This window comes from Manis javanica, chromosome 5, assembly GCF_040802235.1.
Source record: "Manis javanica isolate MJ-LG chromosome 5, MJ_LKY, whole genome shotgun sequence".
Lineage (NCBI taxonomy): Eukaryota > Metazoa > Chordata > Mammalia > Pholidota > Manidae > Manis > Manis javanica.
The window spans coordinates 64,045,060-64,059,589 of record NC_133160.1 but is presented as its reverse complement, the minus strand read 5'-3'; the positions used below and the strand labels follow the sequence as shown (position 1 = coordinate 64,059,589).

The 14,530-nt window shown below is 37.8% G+C and overlaps 1 long non-coding RNA gene across 5 annotated transcripts in view; it reads right to left on the bottom strand.

Moving 5' to 3' along the window:
• LOC118968262 (uncharacterized) overlaps window positions 1–14,530 on the bottom strand; it is a 31,836-nt gene that overhangs the window by 10,229 nt on the left and 7,077 nt on the right. For 2 of the 5 annotated variants that reach the window (XR_005055821.2, XR_005055825.2), the window contains exons 4-6: window positions 11,744–12,382; window positions 3,758–3,905; window positions 503–694 (exon numbers count right to left, since the gene is read on the bottom strand). This is a non-coding gene — a long non-coding RNA (uncharacterized lncRNA). Of the gene's footprint in view, window positions 1–502; window positions 695–3,757; window positions 3,906–10,386; window positions 12,383–14,530 lie in introns of all 5 variants that reach the window. The other 3 variants (XR_012131574.1, XR_005055824.2, XR_005055826.2) reach the window with 3 other exon arrangements.

Sequence of the window (14,530 nt, the reverse complement as noted above, 5' to 3'; positions counted from 1 at the left end):
AAGCCAGGCAGAGTAAGACAAGTACCAAATGATTTCATTCATCTGTGGAGTATAAGAACAAAGCAAAAACTGAAGGAACAAAACAGCAGCAGACTCATAGAACCCAAGAATGGACTGTTACCAAAGGGAAAGGCGCTGGGAAGATGGGTGGGAAGGGAGGGGTAAAGGAGAAAAAGGGGCATTACCATTAGCACACATAATGTAGCAGAGGGGGACATGGGAAAGGCAGTATATACAGAGAGGACAAGTAATGATTCTATAGCATCTTACTACACTGATGGACAGTGACTGTAATGGGGTATGTGGGGGGACTTGATAATAGGGGGAGTCTAGTAAACATAATGTTGTTCAAGTAATTGTACATTAATGATATCAAAATAAAATTAAATTAAATTTAAAAAAGACAATTCCACAGAGCTTAGCCGTGGAAAAGGGGTTGATACTATAAAGTTCCTGGAATGTAAGCACTGCCCTTACATGCCTTACAGAAAAGCCAACCAACCTTATTTCCAAACTAGGTGGTTTTGATTTAGAAGACTCAGAAATAATATCCTGTGATTCTTCAGTTCTCCTGGGGATCTGGAGATGTGTTGAGAATACCCAGACTGTCAGTACATGCAGCCCTCGTACCTCAGTGAATAAAGGGACCAGACGTAGTCCTAAGTGGAGCCAGGCTGAAACACAGGATGGAAGCCTAGGAGGGGAGAGTCAGAATGTGAGGGACCAGAGAATTTTGTTCACCAGCACAGACCTGCTCTGAATAATACTTTGCTAAGAAGAGGTAACATGGTTCTCTGGCAGAAGCACGGGGCCAGGAGTCAGAACACCTAGGTCCCAAGCCCCAGTACTGTCACTGTCTACTCTAGTGAGCTTGGGTGACTTGCTCTCCCTGAGCTTCATGGTCCTTGTCTATAAAATGAGGCAGGTGAGACTGGAGGTAGTTCATGGTCTAAGGCTCTCCTCTGACAATATGCTCACAATAATTATTCACTAGTGAGAAAAAATGGAAGACATGAGGTCAGACTGAATCCCATACACACTAGTAGGTTGCCATTGAGATTGCTGACATGCCAAATGAGAAATAGTCACAAGAATCCATGAAGATCTAAATAACAGCTTTCTTGCTGAAAAAAGCTGGACTGGAGAAAAGAACTATGGCTGAAATCAGGCCTTCTACTCCTTTGCCTCAAGTCTCCACCTTGGGGCCCATGGAAGGAGTGTATTAGATCTGCAGAGCACACACCCAGGCAGCTGAATGGACAATGGTGGTCTGCTTCTCACTCTGTGGTCCTCCAGACTATGCAGGATGCTGCCTTGAAGCTGGGGTGGCACGTCAGCTTGTCTTGTAGGCAGGCGTCTCTAAAGAGAAAGCCCGGTGGAGCTGAGCTAATTCAGTACTCTCCTAATATCACCAATCAGTCTCTTATCCCTTGGGGGAAAATGGAGGAGGAAATTGCAGCAGTAAAAGACCATGTACAATTCATTGTAGAGAGCAGAAATTCCAATTTGGAAGACAACTTCTGAATGTCCAGAGAGAGAGAAAGTGGTTTTTCCTACAAGTGCTTCTACCATTCTTGAATTTGGGGATGTTTAAAGGAGAAGAGTAACATGACAGGTGGGGAGCATGTATACAGAAAGGAAGTTGGGGATTTGTGATCTCAAATACCAGCCTCTTCATAATTAAAGAGCAGGGTTTTTTTAGCATTTGCTAAGCCAGCCCTCCCCATATTGCTGTATACTTGGTGAAAAGCTGAAAGTTCATAAAAACAATTGGAAACATTTTAGTATACATGGCCTTAGTTAAAGGAGCAAAATCCAAAGGACAATGGCCTGAATCAAACATAGATTTATAATGAAGAAAGGAGAAAATGAAAGGGATTAATATTTACTAAGTATCTCCAGTGTGTCAGGAAGCATATTGGTGACTTACATATATAAATTATCTAATGAAACTGTTGCAATGACTTCCTTATAGAGATAAATATACTGAGGCTCAGAGAAGTAAAGCAAATTTCAAAGGTCATATAACTAACATGGGTTAGAATTAGGAGTAGAGCTCAAGTCTTCCACTAAAATCTGTGCTTTTAGTAAATATTCCACATTGCTTTGAGAAGTGCTCTTATCCAAGGCAAAATCCCAAACAGAAGAGCTGGTATTTGGAGAATATTAGACTAAGTAAGAAAATTAATTGAAAAGTTTGGGAACTTAATAAAGCACCAAACATATGCTTATAGTTCTGTCCAATGACCTTTGGAGGGATAACAAGGGGATGGGTACCTTTAACCTGGGGTGTGGGACTTTGGCTCCAAAATTAGACCTACTGGATAATGTAATAGACAAGATGGGACAAAGGACTGAGGAATCACTAATTGTGTTCTACATGGAAACTGGCATGTTGGCCCTCAATGAATGTTTTAGTGATGAGAGCTGAAATGACAATAATTATGCCACATCCAGGAAACAACAGTAATGATAGAGGAGAATTGGAAGTTCAAGAAGTAGGCTTACAAAAGAGGGCTCTTTATGGAGGCAGATCTAAAGCCTGAAATTGCTGAACCAAGACCAAGGGCCACTCCAGTACTTACTGAGTAAAGGGGCAAAGTGGTTAATGACAGTATCTGGCCCCAGGGAGATGTGAACCTAAAACAGTGGAAGCCATAGAATGCTGACAGATGTTTAAAAAAAAAAAAACCATGGAGAAATTGAATTCATGTCTATTTCCTAATTTGAACAAAGCATTGTTCTACTCTCCATTTGCTGGACAAGGCTTCCTTTCTGTCTCTGGAAGTAATTGCCATTTATAGTCTTAGGATCCATTATACGTGTAAATATGTCTAATTTAATGAATATGTCTAAATTAATACCTTGCCAATCTGTATTATCAGAAAATCAAATGTCACAAATAAGTGAATTTTCCAGTGAACAGAAGCTTAGCCCTTTTAAACACCAAGTTAAAAAAAAACAGCTTTTTTTATGGAAATTGTAATAAAGTGGATTCCATTCTTCTTGGCCTCATTAAATAGAGTATATGGAACATCATTTAACATGTTCTTAATGGCTCGGAGTCCTTGCTGTGAACATCAGCTGTATCACTGGGCAGTGATACAAGGTGTCCTCAGGGATTGGTGACATATACAGGGTCCCACTGCAATCTTTCTGGCACCCAGAGGAGATGATAGTCCTCCCTGCCTGTGACCACTATTGGCTTCTGCTCTTATCCCCAAGTTCCACATATGTACTGGTTTCTAGTCCTTCTGCTTTAAGCAATAATCTCATAATATATCATCTTTAACTTTGTGTGAACTGATAGCTGTTGTAAAAATCAAGTCACCAATCTTTTTTAAACTGTCACCGTATTTATTTAGAATTTTCTATCAATAGGTTATGATATAAAGGTTTGGAAATAACCTGTGTATCTGCCATAAACAAATCATATTGACTTGTGGCCAGGAATTTCCTTGATGTTTGGGCATCTTTTACATTGGCACTTATGTAAATTCACAGCTGTATTCAGAATGCTTCTGAATTTTGGAGTCTGACCACCAGATAGATAGGACATTATTGGTATTGCAAGTCTTATTGTCCTTTGTTTTCTAAGATGACATCACCCAATGCTCTAGTTTCATACTATTACTTCAGAATTAAGTCAATCCAGAGAATAAGCACAAAAGGAAGGAATCTCATTGTATTGGGTAGCTCTTGCCTTGTAACAACCATCCCCAAATAGGGGCTTATAACAGCATTTCTTGTCTCTTACCATTCTGTGGCTCACTGGAAAATTTTCCTAGTCTGAGCAGGTTCTACTTGAGCTAGACCCATTCACATGGGTGGGGCCCTAGCTCAAATAGTTGCGGCCTCTCTCCAAGTCACTTCATCTTCCAGCCAACAAGCCCAGTCTTGTTCATCTGGGGAACAGGAGAAAGTGAATCTATTATGCAAGCACTTTTTAAGCTCTGTTTGTGTCATGTTTGCTAATGTTTCAAAGGCCAAAGCAAGTTATGTGGCCAAATCCAGATAGCAGGGAAAAAATAGACTCCATATCTTAATGGGAGGGGCTACAAAGCCACAGCACAAAGCAGCAGGCATACAAGGATAGAAGGATCCTGTGCTTATTTTACAGTTCACCACATGCATAGTTCTTACCACAGCTCAGCATGTGCACCTCATGGTCTGCTACTCCTTTGATGGACTGAGCTAGTGCTCTTCTTCCTACTACCATCAGAACTCTTGGAAAAATAGCTTTTCTCATCACTTCCATTTCTTTCTCCTGGATTTACTTCTTAATTCTTGCAAGCTAGTTTCTGCAGCAACTATTCTAGTAACAAGTTTAAACAGCTACTTCCTAATCATCAATGATGACTTCTCAGTCCCTGTCTTCCTTGATGTTTTATAGTTTTTAACACAGTTAATCTCCTTTTTTAAACTCACCTCCTGTAGCATTACAATTAGTATTCATTTCCTTCCCAGTTCATTCACTGCTTTTTCAATTTTCAGAGCTGTGTTCTATCTTCTTTTTCTTATGTCCTCTTAGTAAACTCATTCACTTCTACAGCTTCATTGTAAACCTCTGGGCAGATGATTTTCCCAACGACTAAATTTATTTCTTGAGGTTGTCTACCTTTTTCAAATGGCCAATTGAATATTTGCAACCAAATATTTTATCTGTAGTTCCTCTGAAATCTATTTTGGCTGCAAACTAAGCAGATAGTGCTGGGAGCTGTATAATGCTTGCAGCTTCTAGATCGTTTGATTCTAGATGAAAGAGACTAGTGGTGATAAAGGGAGGGAGCACAGGGCTAACTAACATCTGCTGGATGCCTACTGTGTGCAAGGCCTTGTAGTCTCTCTTAATTGACAGAGGTGAATACCTTCTAGGATTGCTTTCCTATAGTAGTTATAGGGGCTGGTCAGATGCACATAAGGAACCTGCAAAGGTATCATTGCAAACAGTATTGGTGCCCCAGTGAAAACTGCAGTCACACCAAAGGGAATGAGCCTGTAGAGATCTGTTTGTTGTAATAAATCAGAGGTATCCAGCAGACAACTTTCAAAGAGTTTCTGCTCAAGGTATCAGGGAGTTCGCAAAAAAAAAAAAAAAAACAACCATTCTTTCCATAAGAAAGGTCTGGTTTCTCAGGGCAATTGATTATAAAATAAAATAAAATAGCAATTCTCCTTTATTCCTCCTGATAAAAGATCTCAGAGACCCCTAGGTACTAAACTTAGCTCCTCCTAACGTTTCTTCTGTTCTGTGTGTAGATTTCACCCAATGGAAGTGAAATTTCTGGTGGTCATAAGATGGACATACTTCTGGCTATTTCCTGTGCCAGGGTCCTTGACGGAGCTCTTAGTGATAGGCTAGTTGCACAACTGTATGTTTGTAGCCATATGTACTACTTTGGCATTGCTCTTCTGAAGGAACTATGATAAGCATAATTAATCAAATCATGAGGCTTGATGTAGAAATTCTGAAGATAATATGAGAGGATGCTGATGGCCTAATAATAGTTTCTGAAACTGTGTTTTCCAGGATAATTTTTAAAAGCGTAATTGTGTCTCTCCTTAAAACTATAAAATAAAACTACCTTTGCTCTGTTTTATATTCATATCAATAATGCAATAGAAGTTTCCCAGTGCCAAAATGAAACATGGTGTGATTGAATGCAGGCTGGTAAGAATGAATGAAATATCATTCTCCAAGAAGACTAAGTTGCCATATGGCTTGAACTAGATTAGTTTATCTCCTCCTTTTTGGGGGGATTGGATAAGATTTTGTGAGTGTTACTGATTCTTTTTTCCTCCTTTTTTGTTTGTTTATATTGCTGTAAATATTCTGTAGAGCAATTTTGACTCTTCTCATTGACCATATTGTCTGAGGGCTCATTCTAGGAACCTGTTGTTTAATTATTGTGTATTGGATATGAATTATCTTGTATTGTTCATGACTTTTACTCCATTGTCTTTCGTATTGTCAGTGGTTTATCAGTGCCATTGTCAGTGAATCTGGCTAACAGTGTTTGAAGCAGAAGAGATTCTAGCTCACTCCTTGATAGTTGCATTGGCTCAGTCTGAGCTAAAGTCTTATTTTCATTAAAGGGAGCAGACTTGCTGAGGAAGAAGGTGCTATTTTTACATAGGGACTTTTTCTGCTGAAACCACATGATAACACTATGCTGTTAAAATGATTTCAAGCATGCTGAGTTAGCTGCAGAAACAATACGCATGTTGCCAAAATCAAGGCAGTACTATTCTGAGCCCCCTCTAAGGTCCTCTAGGTCTTCTTCTTGGTCATGAAGAGGGGACTGGGGGGAGCTTGTGGAAATATACAAATTAGAGGGAGAATGGAGGAGGTCACTTACAGTCACCTAAAGGGGTTATTCAAATTTTCTGTTATTGCAACCAATCGTTGAAATACGGAAAGTTTTGTTTCTCAGATACTTGCATATCACTAATATTTGTTGAGCATTGCTTTTATTCTAGATTTTTTAAAAGTAAAACTGGCTTCAAACAGTAGTAGTAAAGTAACTTTAAAACATTAGAAACAGAAGTTTAGACAGAGGCCCTCCAATTCCATTAAAAAAATCATAATAACAATAATACGAATCATTATTATTATCATTATTATTGCTATAGATTATTATGGTTGAATATCTATTATATGACAGGTACTATACTACATATTTTACAAAAATTATTTCATTTAGTCCTCACAATAATCTTGCAAAGCAGCTGTTATCTCCATTTATAGAAGACAATGGTTTCTTTCTTTTTTTCCCTTCCTTTACTGATAATAGACATGTTATAATTAATACTCACAAAGAAAGTGACTGAGCAGGGATTCAAGCTTAAGTATAAATATCTAGCTCCAAAGACTGTGCTCTTTCATCAGGCTATGTGGCATGCCAGAGGATGACATACAGAACTAATAAGAAAACTTCTATCACACCATATTTTCATTTTTCATTCTTCCTTATTTCTCCCCCATATTCAGAAAGTGTTAGTGAGAACACATTGCAACACACCAAAAATGGAAAAGCAAAAATCTCCCTTCTTGGTAGTCTTCAAGTGCCAAATATATAAATCACTATTATTGGCTTTCCTTGTCTTCAAATACTGGAAGATCCTCTCTTCAGAAACACCAAAATTCTGTAAAGCAGAATTCTTTTTGTGGCCAAATATTCCCCATAATCTTGTATAGATTTGAGGTATTAGATAAGGAGAGAACCATAGCTGCTTGACTGGGAAAGCCAGATTTATAGCCACATGGAAATGAATAATAGCTCTGGAATATGACAGAGGAAGGCAAGGCAAGACCAAAGTTAGCATTCCCTGGATCTCAGAACAAATTGGAAGAGTTTGCAGAGAAAAGAGAAAGATCTAGGAGAGATAATTATAGAAAGAAAATTTTAAGACATTTACCAAGTGTTTTTAATAAAATCCAATTCCAGAGTCATTTTCCTAAGAAAATCTACAAAAAGATATTCACTCATGTTCAGTTATTTTGGGGGACTGGACTAAAGTTTCCTTCCTAAGACTGGGCTACAAGGTGGATGGACTTTATATGGGTTCTACTTTCACAAAATCATGAGATGTTGAAAATGTTTGCAAAGACACCAGCAGAATATATGTGATGGATATACTGTGAGAGCCCAGAGTCAGACTTAAGTATTTCTGGCCTTTGAAGAGCAAACCAACTGCCCTGTTGCAGGCTCTCTGCCCACACAAAAAGGATTGGGCTGACATGCTGAAGATGTGCACACTTCCCTCCACAAATTTTTGTGACAGTGGGAAGCAGGGAGGAGTTGAGGGAACATAGGGAAAAGATGCTTTCTGCTTTCTAGAAGGACCTTCTCTCTTTTTTAGCAAGAGAAGGAACTTTTATATCTGTAATTGCCCCAAGCACACCATCCTGGGATAAAAATAGAGAAATCATAACATTAACAAACAGTACTTCTCTGATCCCAGTCCTCAGCACTCTGCAATAAACCCATCCTCGCTCAAATTCTTAGATTAGCCAGGTGTCTTTAAAACCTTACTTCTAAGAGGTCTTGAAGAATCCCTCTTAGCTTTTTTCATTTATTCCTCTCCAGCTCTGGTTCCCAATGGTGGTATTTGTTATTAAGTCACCAATGTGTCAGTGATTCTGTGAAAATTGATCTTCTTTGCATGCTTAGGTTTAACAAACATTTTAACAGATTTATCAATCTATTGTTATTCATAATCACAGAACACTTGATTTATTGTAATTTCGCATGAAGTAACATGTATGCAAATAGGAAAGTCTTAAACATAATGAGTTTAGCAGAAATTTATGAAAATGTCATTTTGCAATAAATTTCAGAAATTTGCAATAATTATTTTAAAAACTAATTTTTAAAAGTTTCTTTGAGATCATTTCAGATGTCTCCCAGTCACATATTTCTCGCTAAAATATCTTCTCTAGGAAAATTATCATAAATTTCATTTCTATTTGGTATAACTTTCTGAAGGTTTTATTCTTGGCAAAAGTGAAAGAAAATGACTACATGGTAGTTAATATTGGCATTATCAGATCCATTGCTTTAGGGTGTCTAGTCCTTGGTGAAAATGACTGAGGCATTCAAACATCACCCTTCTGATATCTTCTGGCACTGTAACAGCAGCATCTTAGATATTTCAATTGTTTATATCTACCTAACAGCTTGAAATTTCACCTGTTGATTATAGTCTAATAATATTTTACATGAAAAATTACTAATAACTAATGAACCCATTTTAATAAAACCTAAGCTTGAGTAAAAGGTATTTATTTAGTAAACTACTAAATTATATTACTGATATAATATTTAATTTTCTTGATTTATTTTTGGCTTAAAAATCATTTAAATCATTTGAAACCAAAAATAAATTTCTATCTTAAAGATAGCATTCAAAGTCAATAAAATATTTCACATGTCAACTTTCAGTTGTGCAGCACAAATAAAAACAAGTGGTCACACAGAATGGCAGAATTGAAGTAACTTAAGTTCTATTCATCTTTAAAGTCATTGTGCTATCATTATTTACTAAACATCAAAATTTTAAATTCAGACATACAAAGTACTGCAGGGGTTGGAGGAGTTATTAACAAAACAAATGTGTTGGGCGGAGTCCGTGTATATTAAAGGCTGGTTGGACAGTTAGGAGCTCACTGAATTCATTTCTGTATAGAATGCAATGGTTATTAAAGAAAATGTAACAAAACTTTTGAAGCTGATTTGAAGCTTGCTAATATATTAAAATTTAACAGTACTTGCAGCAGTTATTTAGAATTTAGACCAGAAAAAGGCCTCCCTTTTTTCAGAAAGGACGATTTTATCATTGATATTGTTTAGAATTGCAGAGAATGGTGATAATAAAAAGCAGACCAACTCTTAGTTTTATTACAGTTCAGCGTTCTCTAGGCAAGGCTCCCCTTACTGCCTGCCCTAGGGCCACTCTGTGGCTCTGCCCTTGGCAAGCTGCTGGTAAAGAGCGCTTGCAGATTTCTGAGACAAGGAGGCTGCAGCTCCAAACCGCAGATGATTTTGAAGTTAACTGTAATAAATAATTAAGTGTACATAAAACTTTGGGTTAAAGATTTGGGACAGCAATAAAAGATCAGAAGTATATTATTTTCTCAACTTTTAAGATTTTAGTTATTAGCCAACTTTTTGCAAGAAGAATCATTTATATATGTACTATAAATGCCCTGTAGCAATTGCTTTGACCCCTGAAGCAACATTCTCAGCGTAAATTGAAGGGGTTGGTCTAGAATTATCTTTAAGGCCCTTTCAGCTCCAACAGTCTGTGATATCTATTACACTTTTGTGAATGAAAGAAAATGCAGTCTTCCCCTTTCACCTCCCACAGTTCTCTCTTGCCCAATCCTCAGGAGTTTGCTTGGAGAAGAGCTTAAACCTGCAAATCTTTCGGCATTTCTATAATATTTACCCCAGAAAGTTGTGAGGGTTTGGACTAGGTGGTAAAGGGGAAAAAAAAACCCATAAATACTAAAGCTTTTTCCGGTTCTTTGTGAGTTCTGAGGGTGTCCATGGAGAGGTAGATTGTTATGGAGTGGATCCCATTTCTTATGCAATGGTAAGTCTCAGGATACAGTCTAAGGATAAACAAAGGGAACTGACATTGCTCTGTATAAAAATTCCATTGAAAGCCATCTCCTTCCTGGGAAGAAGCAGCTCTGATTATGTTGCATATGGAAAAATGGATTTTGATTCTACTATTTCTGAAAATTAGTTTCTGTTCTTGAAAAATCTTGTGTGTGCATGCACTTTGTGTGTGTGTATGTGTGTGTGTGTTAGGTATACAACAGACACCCACTAGACTACCCAAGGGGACGTGAAAATGTATCTTCACTTCAGACTTCACCTTGGAGGGAAAACTTGAGGTGGTCCAGTTTGGCAGGCCAAAGCCCTCCAGCTGTCCTGCTGAAGGTGCCATTACATCTCTCTTGGCCGAATAACTCCTACTTTGCTCGGTCTTACTGATTGTCTGGAGGCCAGGTGAAGACAGATGAATCTGAGGGTAAGACCAGATCCTGCGGTTGTAGTTGTTTTCTTTCTCCTTCTCCTCTTTCTTATTTTTTAATTAAGGTGCGCCCCAAAGAAAGCAGAATAGAGTAATGGATGTCTATGTTCCCAACATCCATTTGCAACATTTGGCTAACTGTATCCCATTTTTCTACCACACACACACACACACACAAAACTTTGTAGCAAATCCTAGGCATGTATGATTTTAATCTCAAACTAAAAAATGGTGAACTTTTTTACATGCCCGTATCTTATCTTACTTAAAAAGATTAATAATTCTTCATACCTTCAAATACCTATTCAGTGTTTACAGTGTCCACATTTTCAATTGTCTTATGACTGTCATTTTGTTTTTTCTTAGCATTTGTGTGTTTGAATCAGGATTCTAATAAGGTTTGTTCAAAGTGAATGGTTGCTATTTCTTATAATTCTCTTAATTTATTGGGTATCCTCCCATTTTTTTGTCCACCATTGAAGTAGAGTTTTCTTAAAGGAAGGCAAAGGTTTGCATTAAAAAGGTAGACAGAAAAATAATATCTAATAACTATGGGTGTAATAATAATTATTCGACACAACATACACTTTGTATCCATGCTGTATGAAGTACATTACACATATTAACTCATTTGATCATCATAACAACTCTGTGAGTTAGGAACTATTTCCCAATTTAGTAGGTGAGGAACTGGCTCACAGAGAAGTTTAGTAACTTGCCATAGGACACATAGCTTGTAAGTGAGTAAGCATTTCAGTCCAGCTCTTACTCACACACTGTTTTTTAACAGCTAACATTTATTCAACACTTTTCTAAGTGCTCATTAGTATCAGGCACTATTCTAAGTGCTTTTACTTTAACTAATTTAAACCTCACAGCATCTTTGTGAAGCCGATAGGATCATGGGACTCATGTTACCACGACACAGAGAGTTCAAGCAGCAGCACCCCCAGCCCTGTGAGTACACTGCTGACAATAATAGAGCTGGGATTAGAACTCGGGTGGTTTCCCACCACAAGCTGGGCTCTTAAACACTAAGGTACGTTGCTTTCCTTGTAAGTGGTATATTCTCAAAGAGCTAGAAAACTAAAGTTAGTACCTGGAGAACGTCTGAAGAGACCCCATAGGAAGTTTAATTTTAGAGCTTTTCCTTGGATTACAGGGACAGTTATCTTTAGAAAACACCTTAAAAACTTACCCTCTGCCAGTTGGGATGGACATGAGAAGGTTCAGTGGAAAATCAGCTCCCTGATGGACAACTCAGGAGTATGACCTATACCTCTGTCCCCAAGCCCTAAGGCAGAAGGTCCCTGGAGGGGGGTGGGGGAGGCTGAAGTCTGTGTCCCACCCTTTGTTGTTCTCTCGGTTCACCTTTGTCTCTTCCTTTGTAGACACTTCACTGTTCAGATCCTTGAGGGAAACTTTAAAAACCATGCCAACATTCTCAATATTATTCTCTTCTTATTTCCATTCTAAACATCAGTCCAAGACATTTAGAAATGATGTCACTCTTCAGCTACAAGACTGTATAAGGGTTAGCACTATTTCTCCAGCTCACCTCAGGACATCACACTGCATTTTCTTTCTTCCATCTTTTCTTTCCATTTTTCTGTGCATTTTGAGTACTTATATGGACCTCTGTGGGTAGGTAATGGCTTCATGCGTGTCCTTAGAAGCTCTACAAAGTCAAGCTTATTCCAGGCAAACCTCAGACATTGCTTTACCTGAGAGCAGAGTTGAGAGAGAGAGAGAGACCTGTCCGCTTTGGAGGGAGGTCTTTAGTTTGATCCTGGGGCCTGGTTTCCTTTTACTGATGCCAGAAACAATCTGGGGCCTCCTAGTGAAAAAAAAAATTATTAATGGCTGCTGGAAAGAATTAATACATATTTAATTGAGGTTGGGGTTATTAAAAATTAAGACTCTTGTACAAATATGAAATGAGTAAGTGCCAAGGATTTGATAGAACTCTTTCATTAATGAGAAAACCAGTAAGATGTTACAACCAGTTTAAAGGAAAAATCTGAAGAACAGACACTTAAAAAAAGACAATTGGGAATGAGAAAATGAAATTGCTAATAGCTACAAAACTTCATAGGCCAATAAAATGTAGAGGTTGGAATCTTCTTTTCTGCAAGGGAAAATCAAATGTATCTCTATACGACAAATATCATTTGCATCTCTGTGGACAAGAATCATTGGCATTACTGTCAGTTTTCCATAATTTGCAGAGCTGTAAATTAGCCTAGTCAAAGGCAGTGAGAGGCACAGATCCTTATAAAACCAGATAAGTCCCTAAGGTCTTCTAGACAATGAATGCCTAGTTTTCTATTGAAAAGACACCTGGTCATCTTTTACCCATTTCAAAAATCTTTCACAGGTTTTCCTGACAGATTCATAAATAAAAACTTATTTATCAAGTACAGCAACCAGGTGAGGTAGTATCTTGAAAAGATTCCTTAAAATAGTAAAGATGTTCACAGAGGATCTCTGTTAGCCAGTTACCACTCTCTTGCCCTACCTCTCTTTTCCTGTAAATTGTCTCTCTCTTTCAAGCTGTCATCAAGGACGATTTGATACTGGAGTAATGAAGAAAACTTTAATATTGCATCCAACAAAATTTGACTTAAGAAAAGTGAGTCATTGTTTATCCTATCCCTGTTGGCAGGTGGTTTACTCTTGACACTTTCAAACCACCTATAGAAAGTTGCTACTTCACCCCCATCCCTCCACCCTGCTGCCTGCAATGTAGTCTCAAAATCAGTCAAACTAAGGGCAGTTTCTCAGCATATCATGTACTAATTTGTACTGACATTTGCTATATCCAGTTGTAAAATAAAAATATTGGCCAGTGGATGGTTTATCAGTCTAGAGAGCTCACTTTCTCTTCCTCCCTGTTTTAATGAGAGCCATATTGGTGTGTAACATGTAATCCCTCAAGTAAGTTTCCCATGTTAACCCTAGTATCTCTTCCCAGGCACCAGGCTCTAGACAGACACCAGTTGGGGCAATGTTCTATTCAGTTGGCTCAGAGCTTCAATTGTGCCAATCAATACCTGTTCCCTCCCACTAACCCAGATCTTCTCATACTAAGAGCCAGAAATTTTCAGGATCACCACATTAGAACCTCCAGGAATGTACTTGGCTCCGAGGCAAGGGATCATGACCAACAGCAGCCAGATATCAAAGTCCCTGCCCAGTAAGGATGATTATCCAAACAAAAATGAGTGCAAGAGAGTGAAACTTCAATAGCAGCATAGGAATAGCCTATTGGAAATAATTCTCAAGTGAAAGTACAGTGAGATACTATCCTCCTCACAAAACTATAAAATATTAAGGCAAAGTAAAATACCCAATGGCAATGAGGCTGGTGGGTGTGTATATTGGTAGAGACACTTGGGACATTAAATGGCTGCATGATCAAGAGCTGTAGAATGTCATGCCTCTGGATCCGCCAAGTCTTCTTCTGGTGATAATTCAAATATTGTGAAAAGTATCCACAAGAAGATATATTCCAGTATTATTTATAATAGCAAGAAATTAAAAGCAACCTAAACTCAACAAAAAAGTTGTGTGTATATTGACTAAGATGTAGGTACTTAAATAATGGTTATGAAGAGCTTAAAAACACAAGAAAATTTGTGATAATGGGTTTTTTAAACAGCATTTACTCTGGAAAAATATCACACAGATAAAAGAGTAGAGAGATTGGCATGATGAACCCTCATGTACCCATCATCTTGCTGAACAACTATCAACACAGATCAAATTCATTTCATCTACCCCATTCACTGTCCTACCCAGTTTATTTGAAACCAATCTCAGACATTGCATCATTTCATATGAGAATATTTCAGTGTGTACCCCTAAGAGAAAAGAATTCCTTAAGAAAACCTGCTACCTAAAAAAACAATAATAATATACACATCAGAAAATAGAACATTAAAGAATATCAACAGTATTCCAAACAACCACAATTATTACATTT